Source organism: Kogia breviceps, chromosome 4, assembly GCF_026419965.1.
Source record: "Kogia breviceps isolate mKogBre1 chromosome 4, mKogBre1 haplotype 1, whole genome shotgun sequence".
NCBI lineage: Eukaryota > Metazoa > Chordata > Mammalia > Artiodactyla > Physeteridae > Kogia > Kogia breviceps.
In genome coordinates this window covers 148806634-148828304 of record NC_081313.1, presented here as the reverse complement: position 1 = coordinate 148828304, position 21671 = coordinate 148806634, and the positions used below count along the sequence as shown (strand labels likewise).

General features: G+C 42.3%; 2 pseudogenes; one reads left to right on the top strand and one right to left on the bottom strand.

Moving 5' to 3' along the window:
* The window catches only part of LOC131755467 (RNA/RNP complex-1-interacting phosphatase-like), a 289322-nt pseudogene that overhangs the window by 98343 nt on the left and 169308 nt on the right, over window positions 1–21671 (top strand).
* LOC136794038 (RING finger protein 11 pseudogene) lies at window positions 8611–9270 on the bottom strand (annotated as a pseudogene).

Sequence of the window (21671 nt, the reverse complement as noted above, 5' to 3'; positions counted from 1 at the left end):
GAAGCCTTTTTAATAGTTTGATGGTGCAGATCAGGGATGGGCAAACTATGGCTGGTGGGCCAGATCCAGCCCGTCGCCTGGTAGAGAAAGTGTTTTTGGAACGTAGTCACATCCATTGTTTAGAAAGTGTTTTTGGAACATAGTTGCACCCATTGTTTACATGGTAGCTATGGCTACTATCACCCTATGCCAGTGGGGTTGAGTAGTTGCAACAGAAACTGTATAGCCCACAAAGCTGGAAATGTTTAAATTTAGATTTTAAAAATTGAAAAATTCTTTGATCCTATAGAGGGCAAGTCCAGTGACCCCTGGGATTGAAAACAGTCAAGAACACAGGTGCCAAAGCCAAATGGCCTAGGTTCCAGTTCCCTTTCTCCCATTTCATAGCTAGTGACCATGAACCAGTCACTTAACCTCTGTGCCTCATTATGAGGTTGAAATGAACTAATTTGTATAAATAGTTTTTGATTTATTACAGTAATTAATTACAGTCATTGATTGCTGTTATTAGCAATCACTAATTTGTAAGTGATTGCTGTTATTTTTGCTTGGAGCTTTTAGAAGTTACTGTTAATAGAAAAATGACACTCATAATTTTCGTTTTAGAGTGTCAAAGGCACTTTGAGTCCATTATTTTCTCAAGAATGTGATAAGACTTTTTTCACTTAAACTCAGTGTTCCCTAATACCAAAATTTATTTTATGAATATAAAGAATTGAATGTCTTTAAGACAAGACTTGTGGTGAAATGTGAAACCATTATTTTCCCAAGGCACATCAAACTGCCTGTGCATAGTCCAGGCCTCTAAAGTCTGTGTGCATACCCTAGGTAGCATGTGAGATCCGTTTTGTAATACAGTTTTTAAAATAATGCCTTGGACTTCCCTGGTGGTCCAACAGTTAAGGCTCTGCGCTCCCAGTGCAGGGGGCCCGTGTTTGATCCCTGCTCAAGGAACTGGATCCTACATGCATGCCATAACTAAGAGCCCGCATGCCACAAATAAAAGATCTGGCATGCCGCAACTAAAGATCCGACACAGCCAAATAAATAAATAAATAAATATTTAATAATAATAATAATAAAATAATGTCTTAGATTTAGGAAAAGAAAATATTAGAACTTATTTTCCTTTGTATCATTTTAAAAATATCTGTGTGGTTTATAATATACATACATTATATGTATAGAACTTCGTGTATATAATTTGTTAATAAATAAGATGCATATTAAAAAGTTTTCTTATGGGTTACCCTACCCAGTCAGGTGTTTGGAGACCATTGGAGGACAGAATGATGACATTTAGAGCCTCAGCAATCATAGAATTTAGGACCCATTCCCTGACTTAGAAGCTAAGGAAAATAATTCCTAGACTGTCATTGAGTTGTCCAGCTTTACATAACTGTTCAGAAACAGGTCATCCAGTGGCTGGAATCTAATCACTGACGGACTAGAATCTGGGTCACTGGACTCGTAAACCAGAATGACTTTTTAATTTCTCAGCTTGATTCCCCTGCCATATATGCTTGATATGTGTGTGTGTGTGAATCTCTGATGTAATAAGCCATACTCAGTAGGCACACCCTGTTTCCTTATTCAAGCATCTTAATTTCATCCCGTGAAATCTGTGAAGTATCAGACCACCAGAAGGCATGCAGACACCTGGGCTGAGAGTTTTCCTTCCAGGAGATGTGATCTTGACTATATGGCTGGTTTGAGGTGCATCACTCTGAACTAAGACACGCTCATGGGTGACCTGGGTGCAAGTGCTTTTGCGGAATCTCTTAGTGAGGATTTGTGGCTTGGAGGTCAATTCTAAAATTGAAACTATTGAACTTTTAATATGATATATGCTTAGCTTTTGGCATGATACTGTTTTGATAGGATTTTTTTTGTAAAGCCTCATTTTTCTGATAGGTTTTATTTTGCTTGTAAACTGTCTCTATGAGTTGCATATATTCTTTTTTTAACATCTTTATTAGACTCTAATTGCTTTACAATGGTGTGTTAGTTTCTGCTTTATAATAAAGTGAATCAGTTATACATATACATATGATCCCATATCTCTTCCCTCTTGCATCACCTTCTTTCCCACCCTCCCTATCCCAGCCCTCTAGGTGGTCACAAAGCACAGAGGTGATCTCCCTGTGCTATGCGGCAGCTTCCCACTAGCGATCTAATTTACATTTGATAGTGTATATATGTTCATGCCACTCTCTCACTTTGTCACAGCTTACCCTTCCACCTCCCCATATCCTGAAGTCCATGCTCTATTGGGTCTGTGTTTTATTCCCCTCCTACCACTAGTCTCTTCATGACATTTTTTTTCTTAGATTCCGTATATGTGTTAGCATATATGGAATCTAAGAAAAAAAATGTTTTTCTCCTTCTGGCTTACTTCACTTTGTATGACAGACTCCAGGTCCATCCACCTCATTAAAAATAACTCAGTTTCATTTCTTTTTATGGCTGAGTAATATTCCATTGCATATATGTGCCACATCTTTATCCATTCATCTCTTGATGGACACTTAGGTTGCTTCCATCTCCTGGCTATGGAAAATAGAGCTGCAATGAACATTTTGGTACATGATTCTTTTTTTTTTTTTTTTCGGTACGTTGGCCTCTCACTGCTGTGGCCTCTCCCATTGCAGAGCACAGGCTCCAGACGCGCAGGCTCAGTGGCCATGGCTCCCGAGCCTAGCCGCTCCATGGCATGTGGGATCTTCCCGGACCGGGGCACGAACTCGTGTCCCCTGCATCGGCAGGCGGACTCTCAACCACTGCACCACCAGGGAAGCCCTCTTCTTTTATTTAACAGTTTTCAAAATAATGAGTTGATTCACAAATATCCTCCAGTGGTGACCAATTTTTAAAAATTTATTTATTCATATCACCGTGGACTCCGTTACAGTTATTATTCTAAATGAGGCCCTGTTTTTGGCTAGTTGGAGCTTCTCAGTGACTCCTGAGTCCTTTTGATATGACATCAGTTGTTTTTAGACTTTTTCAGTGGTCAGAGCTGGGAGATATGTATGTTTGTTTTCAATATAAAATATGTCATAGGTTCGTACTGCTACTTTCCATTTAAATTCAGAACTACAGAATTTTTACTTATCCTTTTCTGTCTTCTATTGATAGTCTACTTTCTCCCACCCCGAGAATACCAGTTCTCAACAATGCCTGAAATTTGCTCTATTTCCTAATTTGAATCCAAGTTCTTCAGACTCTATTCTACTATTCTACTTAAATCACAGCCGCTTTGTGGCCCTTGAAATATAAGATAGAACATAAGTGTAGGTAGAACTGTTTATATCCTTTTGAGTTACATGTGCATTCATTCACATAGATTTGCTTTTCCTTTTGCATGCCTAGTAACTGTGATTTTTCTGCAGTTTCAATGAAAATCAAGTGATACTTACTGGTTAAAGCAGCTTTGGAAAAAATGGCTCTCATCAGAATGACTGACATACTAAGTTTAATGTACTCTCTTGGTTTCTATTCTGCCTTCTCTGATTAAATTTTTATTCTTTCCTGACAAATGAAGTAATACATATTTTCATGGTTTTGCCTTATAGGACTTACCAGAAACTATTCGTTATTTAAGAATTTGTACAATTGGGCATCAGGTGCCAGATGATGACACTATTTTTAAATTCCCATGTGCTGTTAATGGGTTTTTGAAAGAAAATAAAGATAATGGTGAGTTGTTTCTGTTATTTTTTTCCTTTACCTGAACTTTGGTATGCATTTTGAGTGGGGTTGGGGATTTTTAACATTTTTAAGAGTTCTGACATTAGGCCTGTTGTGTTTGGTAACATTAAGGTGGAAATGTCTGAAGGTGCTGATAGGGTATGGTGTTTTTCCTGTTTATGGTCACAAACAACTTAGTTTAGTTTGGAAGGTGATTTGTGTGAGAAGTATGAACTGAAGTAGCTTACTTACCTCTTTTTAAAAAATTTGAATGGAAAATACATAAAAAGATAAAAATGTTCTTTTGTCCTATTTATTGGTTGAGATGTGGAAGAAAAGCTTAAGCCTCTCAGGTTCTTAGCGTATATAAAAGAGAAAAGAAAAAGCAAAGGTTCAGCGTGGGACACATCCCGAGAAGCAAAACAAAAGAGAGTGGACCAGAAGAGTGGCTTTGTTATCATATGTGTTTAAGATATTTTTGCTGCTTTTACCCTTTGGGTGCAAGTGAGGGAGAACACTGCCACCTCTTGTACGTATCTTCAGACAGGAAGAGCTTCAAAGGCTAAGGTTTTCTTGTTTCTGCTTTAAGATCTACTCTGTTGATAGTGGGTCTTAATACTGTCTGAATTGTAAGGATCCGCCTGCCTTTTTCTAGCATCTAACTGTCAGAAGGAACATGGTATTTGCTGTGTTTTAAGACTGAGGAATCTTTCGTCTTTGGAACACCAGTGACCCACAGGAGAAGGTGTTTATCTTGTCCTCTTTCTAAATTTAGGCTGAGGAGTGTGCACTTTATTAAATAAACCTGACAGAGAGTAAATATTCCGTGTATATATAAAATGATGCACATATATACATAAAACAGGGAGTAGGGGAGAAGGAATAGAGATGGAGCTGGGAAGATAGGGGATAGGAGGTGAGAGAGAGAAGGAGAGACTGGAATTTCAAGATAAATTTTCATTCTATAACCTGGATGCTTAATGCAGGTACTAGCTCTTAAACATCTTAAGACCTATACACAGATCTTCCCTGTACTTTAGCTTTAAAACTTGAGAGGCTTGTCCTTGCCCGTGATAAGCAGGGTGTCAAGAAAGGAGGCAAATTATCTGATTTGTGTAAACTGTAGTCACAGAAATGTTACCCCTTAAGATGTTACGGTGCAGCTGCTGGCCCTCTCACTTCCTCCAGGCTCCTTTGTGTGTGTTCTGTCTGTTCCGCGTGGGCTAGAAGATCCTTACGAGTGCATGAGAACACATTTGTAAACCTTGATTGTGCACATGTTATACCAAGTGTAGTCCATTGCATATGCTGACTCGTGTGTGGGTGTTCTGCATGCAGTGGGCTAACTTCACCATGCTCTCTGCCATTGCAGTCTCAGGACCTTAGTTATGATCCGTTGGTGGTTTTCTCTGCTCTAAGCCCCGCCCACAGATGCCAGGCTCACTGATAAAGAGGAGGAGACTATACTATCCACTCCCTAGTTTGGCAGAGACTCAGAAAATAAATTGTTTTAGTAAACACCGAGAGGCTTATAGGTTTGTTGTTACGGCACGGGGATACAGAGGTGACTAGAAGTCTGTGTTCAGTAGCAACTTACAGTTATCTACAAAGGTAAACATGTAGTGACTATAAAGTGGGTTAATTATAATAAAAGGATCAAGTGCAGCAGGAAAATAGAGGAAAAATCGAGGAAGGCCTGACCGAGGAGACATCATTTGAGCTGGGCTTGGGGGAAGACGATTTTGCCTGAATGAGGAAAGGACAGCCCAGGTATTGGGAAAAGGGACTAAAGGCACAGGGCTTGAACTTGTGCTCTGGAGGGGCAGCCTCTGCTGTGACTAGAGTGTAGTGTGAAAGGGCAAAGAATTCATACATTCATTTTCAGCAAATATTTGTATAACACCTTCTAAGTTGAAGGCACTGTTCTAGGAAGTAGGAAAAGAACAAAGTTCTTGCCCTTAAGTACTTTACGTTCTAGTGGGGGAGAGAGATAAATAAATAAGTAAATATATGGAGTGTCAAGTGGTGCTAAATTCATTGGAAAATAACACAACATGATGAAGCGGTGAGGGAATGTGGTAGGTGATCAGGGACACCTGTTTTATAGACAGACTTATGGGTGTCCACTGTACCCATGGTTTAAACAGGACTGGCTACCTCATCTGCAGGTGAGTTGCCAACCCCAAGAGGCAGACCATGTTTAAATTGTTCTGTTTCCAATAGTAATGCAAGCTAATGTAAGCTGAATGCAAAAACTGCAGTCAGAGAAATGTATGAAGTGGAAGGCAATTTTGCTTCCTACTCAGAGGTTGCCACCAGTCATAATTTAGCACATATGTTTTCAGACGTAAAAATGCAGATGTAAGCATATACGATGCTCCTTTGTTATCTGCAGCGGGATTGGTTTTAGGACTCCCCATGGATGCCAAAATCCTCAGATGCTCATTTTACCATATGTAAAATGGTGTAGTATAATTGTCCTTCCATATCTGCAGGATATGGAACCGTTGGATATACAGAACTGACTGTACATGTGATTGAATGGTATAGTATTCAGACATTTTGGTTTATAATTTAATATATGGTGGACAGCTTCCTAGGAAAATATTTGGAGATGTCATTATTTATTTATTATTATTTTTCCCTCCAAATTTGCTTTATGTAGTTGGATATAAATTAGTGAACAAAAATTTCAACAAGATACATGTAAGAATTTAATAGAACCAGATATTCTAATTCTATGAGTTTTTCTCAAACTCATCATGGGGTCATAAGAAAATTAACCAACATGCATACTACTACAATTAAATGTCAAATGTTTAAGCTTATGACATACTAAATTCTTATATAATGAACTTATGAAGAACCCTTCAAGAGACTTGTGTTTTGTATGTAGAAAAGTGTTGAGTTAAATATTCAACTCAATATAAAATAATAAGAAACACTTCTGATTTGTTAGGTTGAGATTGCTTCTCCTTGTAGTAATGAGTGATTTTTTTAGCTACTGTAGTATCACTGAGCTGAACAAATATGTCACCTTCGAGTACATAAGGAAAAATACACACATGCTAAATGGGTAAAACATTACAACTCCATCTTTCCTAGAGCATCTCTACTTCTAACACTTCAGAAGCTTCGAGATTCGGAGTGTTCTTACCTTAATTGCAAGAAAAATATAAAGGAGAAATTCCTTCTTTTTTGAGATCACAACTGTGAAGTCGTGATTATACAAATTCTGCATTTGTGTGTAAAACATGAAACACATTTATCTTAATTCTCCCTGCTTAGAATTGTCAGTCAACTAGCAGGACTTTCCTTCCAAGAAACAGAGACTGAGATGTGTTGTATATGACTTCAGTAACCTCAGCACTACAATAAGAAGACATGCAGTATCCTTTTGCTGTGGTTCAAGACAACAGGGAAGGAGGTCACAGGAAAGAATAAGTCAAAATTGTTACAACTGAGAAACTTTTCTCAGTTTAACCATGGTGCCTCTTTCATTTTTACATAAGCATGGTGGCATAATTCAAGCTCAATAAATCAGAATTCTTAATGTTGAAAATTTACCTTGACTTTTAATTATCACCATATTAACAACCAAAATGATTAGATGAAACACATAAGAATGGGTAATGTTAAACCCATTTACTAGAGTTAGTTTCTGGACACAGTAACTCATTTTTTAATGAGAAGAGGGACAATGAATCTCGGTTTGCTTACAAGCTAGGAGATCACTTTGAATTCTGCCTTTCTTAACTGCCAGTAGATATCGCACTTGTAACAGGTTATAAATGAACTGGTTATCAAGCACAGAGCCAGCCCCAACAGTAAGAGAACACTATTTAAGAAGACCTAAGGCAATGAATTCCATTTCCAATGGAAAAAAAGAATCATATGGTCTTGGACAAACAATTCTGAATGGTTTACTTAACAGTTCCTTAGTAGTTCTTCCTTGCTCATAGAACTTTATGATTTTTTGAGGAGTGAAGCATTCAGCTTTAGTGGATAAATCCTTGTTAGGCTGAGACAATCATTATTCTATCCCTCTTTGCCATGAATTGTCTTATGAATGGTCATATCAATCTGTTTTGGCAAATGAGTAATTAGGGGAAGGCTGTTATTGTGCTTATGAGAATGATATTTTTCTCTGAAAAAAGAAAAATAATATGCATTAGGTAAATCAGCATTTGGGCTCTTTTTCTGCTCCCTCCTTGTTTTGTGAGAATATGATTCTTGGCTTTACAGCAGCCATCTTGTGACCCTGAGATGATCATATGCCAATAATGGCAAATGGTAGATTAGAAAGAACCAGCAAAGACAGAAAACAGCAACCTCAATAGTAACAACAATCACCGCCAAAGAACAATGGGACCTTAACTTGTGGAGTTCCTATAAAGTAAAAAATAAATGCTATATGTTTATTTTTAAAAAAAAAAGAAGTATGCAAACAAGCTTAAAACTAGTTTTTTTGTGCCAGTGTTGTAAACTGTAGCTTTAAATAAAACCTTGACCCAAATGCCAGTAACTTCAGAAAAGAATTTGGGTAGGGGGAAGAAGAAAGTTATCTCACTTAGGAAAAACAACCACTATCTTTATCCTAATCTTCGACACACAAGTGAAATATATGTAGCTGCTGTAACACTTACACAATTCCTATGTACTGGAGCAATAACAAGATCTAAATACAATTATATTTTTAAACACTGGGTGATGGCTTTACATAAAAATAGCATCCTACTTTTCCCCCTAAATTTCTAAAAGATCACGTACTTATCCCCAACATCTGCAGCCGTTCAGGAATTTTTAGGAAACTTTCATGCATGATCTTAATTCCCAATCCGTGGCTCCTTGGGCTCAACGACAAAAGATCAAAACCACCACAAATGATGGTTCACTTGAAGTCAGGTGAGAGACACTGGCTCAGTTGGTCTCGTAGGACAGAAGCAGTGGTGCATCAACTGTCTCCATGCAGGAGGGGCACGTGAAGGGTCTCATCAGCCAGTCACCTGTACAGCCCAGGTGATCTGCATACACAGCAGTAATCAAATTGGGTTTGCATAAACAAAGTCCATCATACAGATCCCACACTCCCAGATCTTTTAAAAAAATATTTGTTTAATTAATTTATTGGTTTGCACCGTGTCTTACTTGCAGCCGGTGGGCTCCTTAGTTGTGGCATGCAAACTCTTAGTTGCGGCATGCCTGTGGGATCTAGTTCCCTGACCAGGGAATGAACCCGGGCCCCCTGCTTGGGAGTGTGGAGTCTTTACCCACTGCACCACCAGGGAAGTCCCCCGGATCCTTTCTTCTGATCCATTTCTTCCAGGGTCATAAACTCCTTCAGGCTGATGCTGTTTGAGGCCTATTCTTTGAGCTATCCTAATTTGTTCCTCTCAGCTGAGTGGCTGGGCATGTCTGGCTAGGTGTTGGATGATAGACCCAAACTGGAACTTGATCCAGATGTGGCAGCAGCGGCTCCTGATCCAGCTCCGTCCCCTTGCCAAAGCTAGCCCAGTCAGACTGAGACTTGTGAGGCATGGAGATGTGATCCGAAGTGGGGGAATTAAGGCAGTTCCCCATCTTCCGGGGCTTGAGTGTGTGATCTGTTGTGTGCTGTTTTGACAGTCTTCCAACCTCATTCTTTTTTAAAAAATAATTAATTAATTTTATTGATTTATTATTGAAATTTTAAAACTTATTTATTTTTTATACAGCAGGTTCTTATTAGTTATCTATTTTATACATATTAGTGTATATATGTCAATCCCAATCTTCCATTTCATCTCACCACCACCGACCCCCTTCCTGCCCCACTTTCCCCCCTTGGTGTCCATACGTTTGTTCTCTACATCTGAGTCTCTTTTCTGCCTTGCAAACCGGTTCACCTGTACCATTTTTCTAGATTCCACATATATGCATTAATATACAATATTTTTTTCTCTTTCTGACTTACTTCACTCTGTATGACAGTCTCTATGTCCATCCACGTCTCTACAAATGACCCAATTTCATTCTCTTTTTTTTGTGGTACGCGGGCCTCTCACTGTTGTGGCCTGTCCCGTTGCGGAGCACAGGCTCCGGACGCACAGACTCAGCGGCCATGGCTCACAGGCCCAGCTGCTCTGTGCATCAGGGATCCTCCCAGACTGGGGCACGAACCTGTGTCCCCTGCATCGGCAGGCGGATTCTCAACCACTGCACCACCAGGGAAGCCCCAATTTCGTTCTTTTTTATCGCTGAGTAATATTCCATTGTGTATATGTACCACATCTTCTTTGTCCTTTCATCTGTCGATGGGCATTTAGGTTGCTTCCATGACCTAGCTATTGTGAATAGTGCTGCAATGAACATTGGGCTGCATATGTCTTTTTGAATTATGGTTTTCTCTGGGTATATGCCCAGTAGTGGGATTGCTGGATCATATGGTAATTCTATTTTTAGATTTTAAGGAACCTCCATACTGTTCTCCATAGTGGCTGTATCAGTTTACATTCCCACCAGCAGTGCAAGAGGGTTCCCTTTCCTCACACCCTCTCCAGCATTTGTTGTTTGTAGATTTTCTGATGATGCCCATTCTAACCGGTGTGAGTTGATACCTCATTATAGTTTTGATTTGCATTACTTTAATAATGAGTGATGTTGAGCAGCTTTTCATGTGCCTCTTGGCCATCTGTATGTCTTCTTTGGAGAAATGTCTAGTTAGGTCTTCTGCCCATTTTTTTATTGGGTTGTTTGTTTTTTTAATAGTGAGATGCATGACCTATTTATATATTTGGGAGATTAATCCTTTGTTGATTCATTTGCAAATATTTTCTCCCATTCTGAGGGTTGTCTTGTGGTCTTGTTCATAGTTTCCTCTGCTGTGCAAAAGCTTTTAAGTTTCATTAGGTCTCATTTGATTATTTTTTAAGGCTGTATTGTTCCTTTGCTTATTGATGAACATATAAAAGTCAGAAGTTTTTGATATTATAAAACGTCAAAGTAGTGAACATTCCTGTGTGAACATCTTTGAGTATATATGCTTTGTCTCAGTTAACTTCACTCAGAATTGGACTTCTGCATCAAAGAGTTTATGCCCTTATGCCTTTTGTGGATGTTGCTACACTGTACCAATTTATGGTTGTTCATGCAGGAAATACTTATTGAGCATCTGTTATGTTAAGCACTGTGCTGGGTGCTAGCAAAACGACTTGTGAAATTTTGTGAGTGAAGAGACTTGACCTGCCCTTTGTGAATTCTAACAGTGCAGAGAGGGAATAGATAGTCAAGAATCATACTCTGCATGTCGAATTACAACTCTGACAAGTGCCAAGGAGAGGGACATGGTACCATGAGAGCATATTTTAGGGAGCATTTGATCTCATCATGGAGTTTAGAGAAGGTTTATTCAGGGATGTTTCAGCTGATATCTGAAGGATGAGTCGGTATTAACCAGATAGGGACGTTGTGGAGAGATTTCTGAGCATAAGGAATAGCACAAGACCCTATAAGAGGAAAGCATATGCTGTGTGGGAGGAACTGGCCGGGAAGGTGGGGCTGTTGGGGGAGCATGTCATGATGATGGAGCTGCAAGTGTGGGTAGGAGCTCGATCGTGCAGGCTTATGTTTAAGGTTTCAGACTTTAAGAGGAATAGAAAACCATTGAACTTTCTTGTGGAAGGTGAGTGTGTGGAACATACCCAATTGCACTTTCAACCTGTCATTTTGCTACCGAGTGGAGAATACACTGCGGGGAGAAAGAGTGGAAGCGAGGAAACAAGTTAGGAGACTTTTGTAGAAATTGGGCATAATGGTGGCTTGGAGCAGGGTGTGGTGGTCATTTTGGTGGAAAGATGTGGACAGATGCTAGAGGTATGTAGGCAGTATCACTGTTAGCACTGGTGGTGGGTTGACGGTGAGGGTGAGGGAGAAATAGCTGTCAGTGACGGTGATTCCTAAGCTTCTGGCTCCTATGGTTGGTTAGATAGGGTTTTTTAGATATGCTGTTAATCTTGATCCTAATTTGTCTTTTGTTATTTGTTGGTTCGTGATGGATACTCTGTCATATTAAGTCTCCTGTTTTGAGTGTACAAAGCATTTTGACTGAAACTGACTGTTGTATGTTATCAGATAACTTTTAAACATCTGCCAGTTTGGTCCTGTATTTTATTCTCTTTCATTTATTAATTAAATTGTTGTATTAATGTAAATAATTATATTAATAGATTTTCTAAAGTTGCATTATCCTTGCAACCTTGGAATAAAGCCTTTTTGTAGTCATGGTATATATCATTCTTTAATAATTATTGATTAGATGTGCTGATATTTTCTTAGGATTTTTATATCTATATTTGTAAAGCGAAATTGGACCATTTTTGCAAAAACTTGATTTTCTTTTCTTTTTATTTACAAATCACTTGAATTTTGTTGTTTTGTAGATATTTGATTGATGTAGAAGGCATGTGGCCAGATGATGCAATTGAATGTAAGTATCGGGGTTGTCACTACTTTTCCCTTTTTATAAAATATGAAGGTAGGGCTTCCCTGGTGGCGCAGTGGTTGAGAATCCGCCTGCCGATGCAGGAGACACGGGTTCGTGCCCTGGTCCGGGAAGATCCCACATGCCGCGGAGCAACTAAGCCCGTGAGCCATGGCCGCTAGGCCTGCGCGTCCGGAGCCTGTGCTCCGCAACGGGAGAGGCCACAACAGTGAGAGGCCCGCGTACCGCAAAAAAAAAATAAAATAAAATAAAATAAAATAAAATATGAAGGTAGAACTGTAGGAGAATTTCTCAAATTTTGGAAAAAGAGAAAAGTTTGTAATTCATTTGTCCTGACATAGCATAACCTTTTACCAAAAGTTTATAAAGGAATGTATCTGGAAATAGCGAGATATAACAGCCTGAATAATTAGTCAGTGGATTTCAGCTTGTTTTTCTTTCATAAATTTTTAAAATTAATTTACTGAGTTTTGATATTATATCCACTGCACCACCAAGGAAGTCCCGTTTTCTTTCTTCCTTCCTTTCTTTCAAGCTGCAAGTCATTTTAAATACATGACTTCTTACTAAAAGTCTCCAGTTCCTATAACCAAGGGATTTATAACTTCTCCTTTAAAAGATTTATTCCTGGGACTTCCCTGGTGGTCCAGTGGTTCAGACTCTGAACTTCCAGTGCAGCAGGCGTGGGTTCAATCCCTAGTTGGGGAGCTAAGGTCCCACTTGCTGTGCAGCCAAAGAAGTTTTTTTAAAAAGTTATATTCCTGTATTATTGAATTTAGTGGTTTAGGTTTTGTTTGAATATTTAGAAGATTTCAATTTATTTACCAGGAACAAACAAAACATCATGTAAAAATAGTTTTCCAGAAAGTATTTCCATCATTCTCTTCTTCCCTTTCTTGTGCAGACTGGTGTTTTATCTTTACAAGTTCTGCGTCGTTCCATAAGAAAGCTGCTCTTCTTCTGGTTTCATAAGAGATGGTGAACAATGGTAAAATATCCAGTTTACCTAAATTTCTAGAGTACACTTCAGGGAGCAAATGATGGGTTGGGATGTTGGGACAGAGTGAGAGCTACAGATTCTGGTGAGACTGAGAGTCAGTCACAAAAATTCCTGGGCTGTGGTGAAGGGAGAACAAATATAAATCAAGTTCCTGCTGGTGGACAGGAAGCCAAAGTGAAGAAGAATGGTGTGTAGCTGGGCTGTGTAATTGGGCCCATAAGTGCTGTGTCTTCTGATGGTAATTATGAACAGAAACCAAATAATAATTCCTAATAACATGTAGGTGACCAATCCTTGAGAGCTGAGGCAGAGAGAAGGAGAGACGGCATTATACCTTGTCTCTGGTTCATTGAGTTTCCCAGGCTGATTTGTGACCAATCTTGGGTGAAATCCTAACTAAATCATTTTTGCTAAGGTGATCAGCTTTCATGGGGTCCTTTCTCTGCACTCTGTCCAATGAAAAAGCCCACTGATGAAACAGCCATGAAGAACGTGTTTCCTCATGGCCTCGCACCTCCATTTCAAAGTGCTTTAAAACTTCTTTTCATCCAAAAATCAATGACAGAAAAGGATTGAGATCAAATCCCGTACAGACGTAGTGAAAGAAAAAAGAGAATAAGGAGAAGAATAGCATCTCTTCAGACAATAAAATCAAGTTGGAAAAGACAGATCCACAAACCAGATCAAAACTGTAACCTGTTATTTCACAGTGGGCTTTTAAAAGATGTTAGGAAAAAGAATGCAAAAGTTGAAAGAACATGGATCGAGGAGGGAATGGGAAGTTATTGTTTAATGGCTATAGAGTCTCTGTTGGGGATGGTGAAAAAGTTCTGGAAATGGTAAATGCTGATAAATGCCACCTATGGGTGTTTGGTTTTAGTTGATCTTCTTCCATGTCAGGGTTTGGAGAGATTCAGAGACTGTGCGGCTGCCTCCATCTTTCTGAGGTCCTGCTCAATCTTTTTTGACATAATTATTTTGAATTTGGAGAGTGGTGATGTTTGCACAGCATTGTGAATGTATTTAATGTCACTGAATTGTATACTTGAAAATGGTTGAAATACTATATTTTGTTTTATGTGTATTTTACCATAATAAAAAAAAGATGAAAGAACAGCATAAACCAGAATTAGGTAAGATGATGGAACTCAGGACAGAATTCAAAATAAAAGAAAAAAATTTCAGAAATGAAGACTACATTTAAAATAATACAAGAGTGGGTACTTCCCTGGTTGTCCAGTGGTTAAAAATCTGTCTTCCAGTGCAGGGAATACACGTTCGATCCCTGGTTGGGGAACTGACATCCCACATGCTGCAGGGCAAGTAAGCCCGCACGCCGCAACTACTGAGCCCACGTGCTCTGGAGCCCACGCGCCACAACTAGAGAGCCCACGAGGCACAGGGAAGACCCCATGCACTGCAACGAAGAGCCTGCGTGCTGCACCTAATACCTGACACCACAAAAACTAAACAAATAAATTAAATAAAATAATACGAGTGAATGAACATAATGGATAATGCCTTAAGAGAAACAAACAAGAAAAGGAAAAAAAATTAATCAAAAAGAAGATAAAAAGAATTTTAGAGAAATGGCAAACATAAAACAGGCAAAAATAGGACAGCTCTGAAAAGAGGTGTAAGAATCTATTATACCATAAAAGTGACATTTAAAATCAGTGGGACAGATTAGTCAATCAATTGTGATACATACATGTTGGGGTATAAATATTTCTCTGGAAGGATCCACAGCACGACAAAAGCAGATGTCTCTGAGGAGGGAAACGTGTGGCTGGGGAAAGTGGGAAAAAGGGTGACTTTTCATTGAATTGTCTTGTGTACCTTTTCTAATGTTCTGTCATGTGAATCTGTTACCTCTGAAGTTCGCTGAGTTCAAACCCCAGTTCCCCAAATTGCTAGCTCTTAATCCTGGGCAAACTCTTCACACTCTCCAAGCCTCTTTATCTGTGAAATAAGGTCAGTAACTTAGCCTGGTGCTGCCTGGCACAGAATAAACTCTCAATAAATGGAGTTTATTAGGGAAAAAACCCTAAATGCCCATCAGTGCAGGAATGGATTTTTTAAATGGGGTGTATATGTGAAATATACAGTCATTAAAAGGAATGAAGTACTGACACATGCTACGACATGGACGAACTTGAAAACATTATGTTAAGGGAAAGAAGCCAAACACAGTGGTCATATGTGTATTATTTCATGAAATGTCCAGAAAAGGCAAAACCGTAGTGACAGAAAGCAAATGAATGTTTGCAGGGACTGAAGGAGGAGGGGGTGAAGAGGGCCTGCTGATGGTTACGGGGGCTTGTTTTTCCGGTGATGAAAACATGATGGGTTAGATGACGCTGATGGTTGCATAGGCTTGTGAATGTACGAACTGACACTGAATTTGCAGTTTCAGAAGGTGAATTTTATGGCATGTGAATGACATGTCAGAAAAATAATTTTGAAAATGAAAATTGCCAGATTTCCCATAGTCACTATCCACTGTCTCCATCTCTCCCTTCTCCCCACTGCATTCCTTTTGACGCCCACCCCTGCCGCTCTCTCCCACCCTCACTCCCTCGAGCTGCCCCACGAGGCCTCTCAGGGAGCCCCTGAAGCGCTGGGCGCCTGCGTCCTGTGGCTGTTGGAGCGGCTGCCCAGTGTGTGTGCCCCCACCACTCTCACCCGTGAGAGTGGCCGCTTCCCTCGCATTTTTCTCGTGCGTTTCAGCCGCGGGTGATGTTTACAGAAGGCAGCATGTGCCGTGGTCCATGGAGGAAGTCCCTCAAGTTCATATTTAGGCCCGTCCAGAAGTTTGATTTCATCCTCCAGTAACCTCAGGATGCTGTGCTCTGAAAGCCAGGTTGGCCACCTGCGGGCACTTGCAAATACTGAGGACTTCGGAGGCATTTGGGCCTCCAATTGAGGCCTTGTACCTCCACATGCGATGTGACCTCAGCCTCTGCTGCACCTCTCTAAGTGAAGTGGCACAGGAATAATGACCTTGCCTGTTGTTGCCAGGATTAACTGAGTAGTGCATTGGCTGCCCTGGTGCTTAGGTGTTGAGTACATGGTGATGTACATACCAGGCCCTACTGGTGGGCCTCCTGATGCAGCAGTTCCCTTGGCTCTGCCCCTGTCGTCAGCTGCCCCTAGGATAACTCGGAGCCCGAGCCACTTCTCTGGTAGATTTCCCTATTCCCCCACTATGGTCACACCTGCATAAGGCAACTCAAACCTTTCAGAGATCTGTCCTGAACCTCTTCTTTTCGTACATACCTATCTGGTGGTTGTGAGACTTAAGGCCAACCTCCCCAAGAGACTTTTTCTGTTTCTCCTAGGAAACCTAGACTCATCTTCTGTCATCTTCAACTCTACTCAAATTTTGTTCTTTCAACCCTGACCTCTGACCCTGCTTTTTACTTCTGCCATTTCATCCTCACTCCTGCTTCCTTTCATAAATCCATAAATCTCTTTTGGCCTTCCTAGCCCTGGGCCAAGTTCCTTCCTCTTTCCTCAGTTTTCACCCCTTTCCTCCCATTTCCTTCCTTCTCCCATCCAACTTTCAGTCCTTCCTTTCACATGCAGACTTTGATTCCAGCCCCATCAAAACAAAACCATGTCACAGTTGGCAGCATCTCAAAATTCAAAAGGTTTATTACTCATCTATTAATCCTATTACATTTATTTCTTCAGTTTAATTGTTTTTAAATATATCAAAATAAATAGAGAAATTTATACCTATCTTAACTATATATGGAAGAACAGCTGGTACCCAAGGTGGCACCAACTGTCCTAGCAGCTCTTACACTACGTATCCGTAGTAGTCAGCAATTTCCATTTCTTTTTCCCTCTCAGTGAAAAACGTCAGTTTCCCCAGAGAGGTGTATTTGGCAGCATTCTCACGTTCTTGTTGAGCCGCCTCTTCATGGCCTCCCGCTCTGGCCTCTGCTCTTGTTCGATGGGCTTTGACATTACTGGCTCAGGAACATTGGGTTGCCTCCATTGAATTTGGTGCTTCCTGAAGTCTTGGAATAGAAATGGGGTTTGGAGCTCCGGTGGGGACTGGCGCTTAGAGCAGGGGGAACAGGCTCCCGCTGGAGAGAAGTGCAAGGTGAAGTTTTGTACGGTGCAGGCCTCGGAGCAGCAGACGGACGGACTCTAGGCTGGGTATGGTCGGTCCAACCTGCTTGGGTTGGGTTGGTCGCAGTTGGCTGAGCTGGTTTGGCGGGACCTGGCAAAGAGGCAGGAGGTGGCTGGGGTGAACTCACTGCAGCAGGTTGAGCTGGGTTAGTAGAAGCAGGCTGGGCACGGTCAGCCACAGCAGGCTGATGTGAGGCCAGAGACTGTGGCCTCCGAGGAGCAGGTCGAGCTTGAGGCTTGTCCCAGGCAGAAAAAGGCAGAGGCATCCAGTTGACCTTCCCAGGAGGAGGCAGCTCATACTGGGATGGAGATGGACACTCTTTTTCAGCACTGCTGTCTGGTTTCTGGGCTTGGCCTTGAGTTTTCTCAGGACCCTGACCCTCACGTGGGGTATGCCGCCATGGCTGGATCGCTGGGGGTGGCTGGCGGTCTTTAGGGTTGATTGAATTTCCCAAGACCCGACAGGAAGAGAGCCCAGTTTTCTTATCATTCTTCTTCCCCAGTGCGTGAAAAACTGTCACAGACTCCAGCATGCGCATGCCTAGGGAGGTTCGAGGCTTTTTTTTTTTTTTTTTTTTGCCATATGCGGGCTTCTCACTGTTGTGGCCTCTCCCGTTGGGGAGCGCAGGCTCCGGACGCGCTGGCTCAGCGGCCTTGGCTCACAAGCCCAGCCGCTCCCCGGCATGTGGGATTTCCCCGGACCAGGGCACGAACCCGTGTCCCCTGCATCGGCAGGCGGGTTCTCAACCACTGCGCCACCAGGGAAGCCCTTCGAGGCTTTTTAAAGCTCTCTTGGGTAAGCTCAGTTTGGTGTTTCTTTCGCTTCGTCTTGGGAATTGTTGGCTTCTCTTCTGCCTTGACTTTGTTCCCTGACTTTTTATTCTCTAATGTAACAGATAAGGAAAAAAACACGCTTTGTGAGACAGTCAGTGATTTGTCCAAAGTCACACAGATAGTAAATGTCAAAGTAAAACTGAACTGAGGTCTCCGGAATTCTAGTTCAATAGTGTCCCTCATTATTTCATGCTACTTTGAATCTACTACTAAATTTAGGGGCAAAATAAATCTCATGAAAAACTTTAAAAAGTTTCTTTTCTTGGGCTTCCCTGGAGGCGCAGTGGTTGAGAGTCTGCCTGCCGATGCAGGGGACACGGGTTCGTGCCCTGGTCCGGGAAGATCCCACATGCCGCGGAGCAACTAAGCCCGTGAGCCATGGCCACTGGGCCTGCGCGTCCGGAGCCTGTGCTCCGCACGGGAGAGGCCACAACAGTGAGAGGTCCGTGTACCACACACACACAAAAAAGTTTCTTTTCTTACCTGCCATGGTCAGAGAAGAAGAGGAAACATCAACTTCAGATACAAGAGATGAGGAGACAACACTAGAGGATGTCTGAGTGGCTGCAGCTGAACGGCACATGTGTCCAGTCCAAAGGTCACTGGTTACTGGTCACTGGTCACCTGTGATGATGCAAATTTGTTTACAAACAACTCCATGGAAACCCCAAGACTCTACCAAGTGGTAGTAGGTTAGGTAGGAGAATGATGTCACAAAGCAGGCAGTTTACAGGTATGAGATAGCCAATAGGGAGGTCCGATCCCCAACAGGAAGGTGGGATTGGGTGAAGAGAGTGTAGGAGAGCTAAAAAAACACCTAAATTTCTGAGCTCCGGGTAGGAAATCCTAGAAGACAGATTTACCTTCCCCAGGCTCTCACATTAGGGAAATCATTGCAACATTTCTTACAGATGTTCATTAATATAATTAACTAACAGTTACAGAGGGAGAGACAGAGGGAGAGGGAGATGGAGGGAAAGTGAGAAGGAGGGAAAGTGATGGAGGGAGGTAGAGGGTGAGGGAGAGAAGGAGGAGAGAGGGAGAGGGAGGGAGGAAGAGACCTCTCTCTCCCTCTCTCCCCCTCCCTCTCCCTCTCCCTCTCCCTCTCTCACTCTCCCTTGTCTCTGCCTCTCCCTCCATCTCTCCCTCTCTTGGAGGTAGTGAGGGAGATGGAGAGATGGAGGGAGATGGAGGGAGGGAAAGGGAAAGAGGGAGGGAGAGATGGAGGGAGGGAGAGTCATCTTTCGCTCCCTCCCTCTATCCCTCTCTCCCTCTCCCTCCTCTCTCTTCCTCTCCCTATCCCCCTCTCCCTCCACCTCCTTCCCTCTCTAAAGAGGGAAGGAGGTGGAGGGAGAGGGAGAGAGGGAGGGAGGGAGGGAGAGACGTCTTTTGCTCCCTCTATCTATCCCTCTCTCCCTCTCCCCCTCCCTCTATCCCTCTCCCTCTCCCTCCACCTCCTTCCCTCTATGGAGAGGGAAGGAGGTGGAGGGAGAGGGAGAGAGAGTAGGAGAGGGAGGGGGAGAGGGAAAGGGAACAAAATAGAGGGAGAGCAGAACAGGGAAAGAGGGACAGGGAAACAGGGACAGGGAGAGAGTGACATGGAGAGAAGGAAAGGGAAGAGGGAGAGGGAAAGAGGGAGAAGAAAGAGGGAAAGGGAGAGGGACATGGAGAGGGAGAGGCAAGAGGGAGAGGGAGAGAGAAAGAGAGGGAGAGGGAGAGGGAAGTGGGAGAGAAAAGAGGGAGAGACAGAGGGAGAGACAGAGAGGTAGGGGGAGGGAGAGGGAGAGGCAGAGAGGGACAGGGAGCCAGGGAGGGAGAGACGGAGGAGAGGAAGCAGGGAGAAAAGAGAGAAAGAACACACCATCTACATTTCTATCAAATGACACCCGGGATCCTTACACAACCAGAAGAAAATAACACAGCGAGGCACTTTCTCAGCTGGAACTGGAACTGCACACAGGGCCAAACACCACCAGGCTAGCCACACATGTCCAGCTGCGCCCCATCCCCGTGAGTCCGGTCACCAGGGCTCTGAGTGTCTGCTCCTGGGAGCTGGGGTTCACCCGCTTGCCCAGGAGGCCGGGCCAAGACAGCAGGGCCCTGGGCTGGACACAAAGGGGGAAAAGCATCCCCACAGGACAGCTTGTGGGAGCAGATTCAGCTGCCAGATTCTGGAGGCCCGGGATCACCCTGTGGCCCATGAAACCCAGGAGGCACGAGCGTCTTGCATCGTGATTCCTGTCCGTTGGACTGTAACGTTTATGTAGGGAATCTTGGAAACAGTGGTAACAAGACTGAATTCGAATGAGCTTTAGGCTATTATGGACCACTCTGCAGTGTGTGCGTTGCTAAAAACCCTCCCAGCTTCGCACTTGTTGAATGTGAAGATCCCCGAGATGCAGCCGATGTTGTCCAAGACCGTTGAATTAGGTCACAAGTCCCCTCTGTGATTGCTGTACATGAATACATAGCTCTTTGGAATATTTTTTGGAAATTGAGATGATCAATATACCAATGTCCTGCCAGATTAAGAGTAACTTGTAGAGCTGAATTTTGCGTTACTGTGCAATATTTTTTTTTCATGCTGTCATTTGTAATATGTTTTGTGAGAATCCTTGGGATGAAAGTTTTGGTTCTAAAAGAAAAAAAGAAAAGAATCCACCTGCCAATGCAGGGGACACGGGTTCAAGCCCTGGTCCGGGAAGATCCCATGTGCCGCAGATCAACTAAGCCCGTGGGCCACAACTACTGAGCCTGCGCTCTAGATCCTGGGAGCCACAACTACTGAGCCCCCATGTCACAACTACAGAAGCCCACACGTCTAGAGTCCGTGCTCTGAAACAAAAGAAGCCGCCCTAATGAGAAGCATGTGCCCACAACGAAGAGGAGCCCCCGCTCGCCACAACTAGAGAAAGCCCGCGTGCAGCAACGAAAACTGAACGCAGCAAAAAAAAAAAAAAAAAAAAAAAAAAAAAGACGATACTGGCCAGGTGATCACGAGTAAAATCGTTTGTCACAAGTCCCATTGATGGTGTGTATCCTTGATGTGACCTGAGGAGAATGGTATTTTTATCTCTGTCTGAATCTTCCACCCCAAACCCCATAACTCCAGACCAACCATAAGAAAAACATCATAAAATAAATAGACAAACAAATTGAGGGACCAAATACCTGACCAGTCCTCCTCCAAACTTTCAAGGTATCAAAACCCAGGCTCATCTGAGAAATGTCATAGCCCAGAGAAGACTGGGAGAGAAAAAAGATGTTAGGGGAAAACTAGGGAAATTCTAATAAGGTGTGGACTTTAGTTAATAATAATGTATCCATCTTGATTCCTTAGTTGGATAAACATGTCGTACTAACGTACTAACATGTTGGAAATAGGGGTACTGGGTCGGGGTCCACGGCACTCTGTACACTCTGTACAGATCTGTGCAACTTCTTTGTGACTCTAAGCTATTCTAAAATTAAGCGAGTACTAAACAGAGATAAGAAAGTGATTTCCCTTATTTGAACACGCCTGAG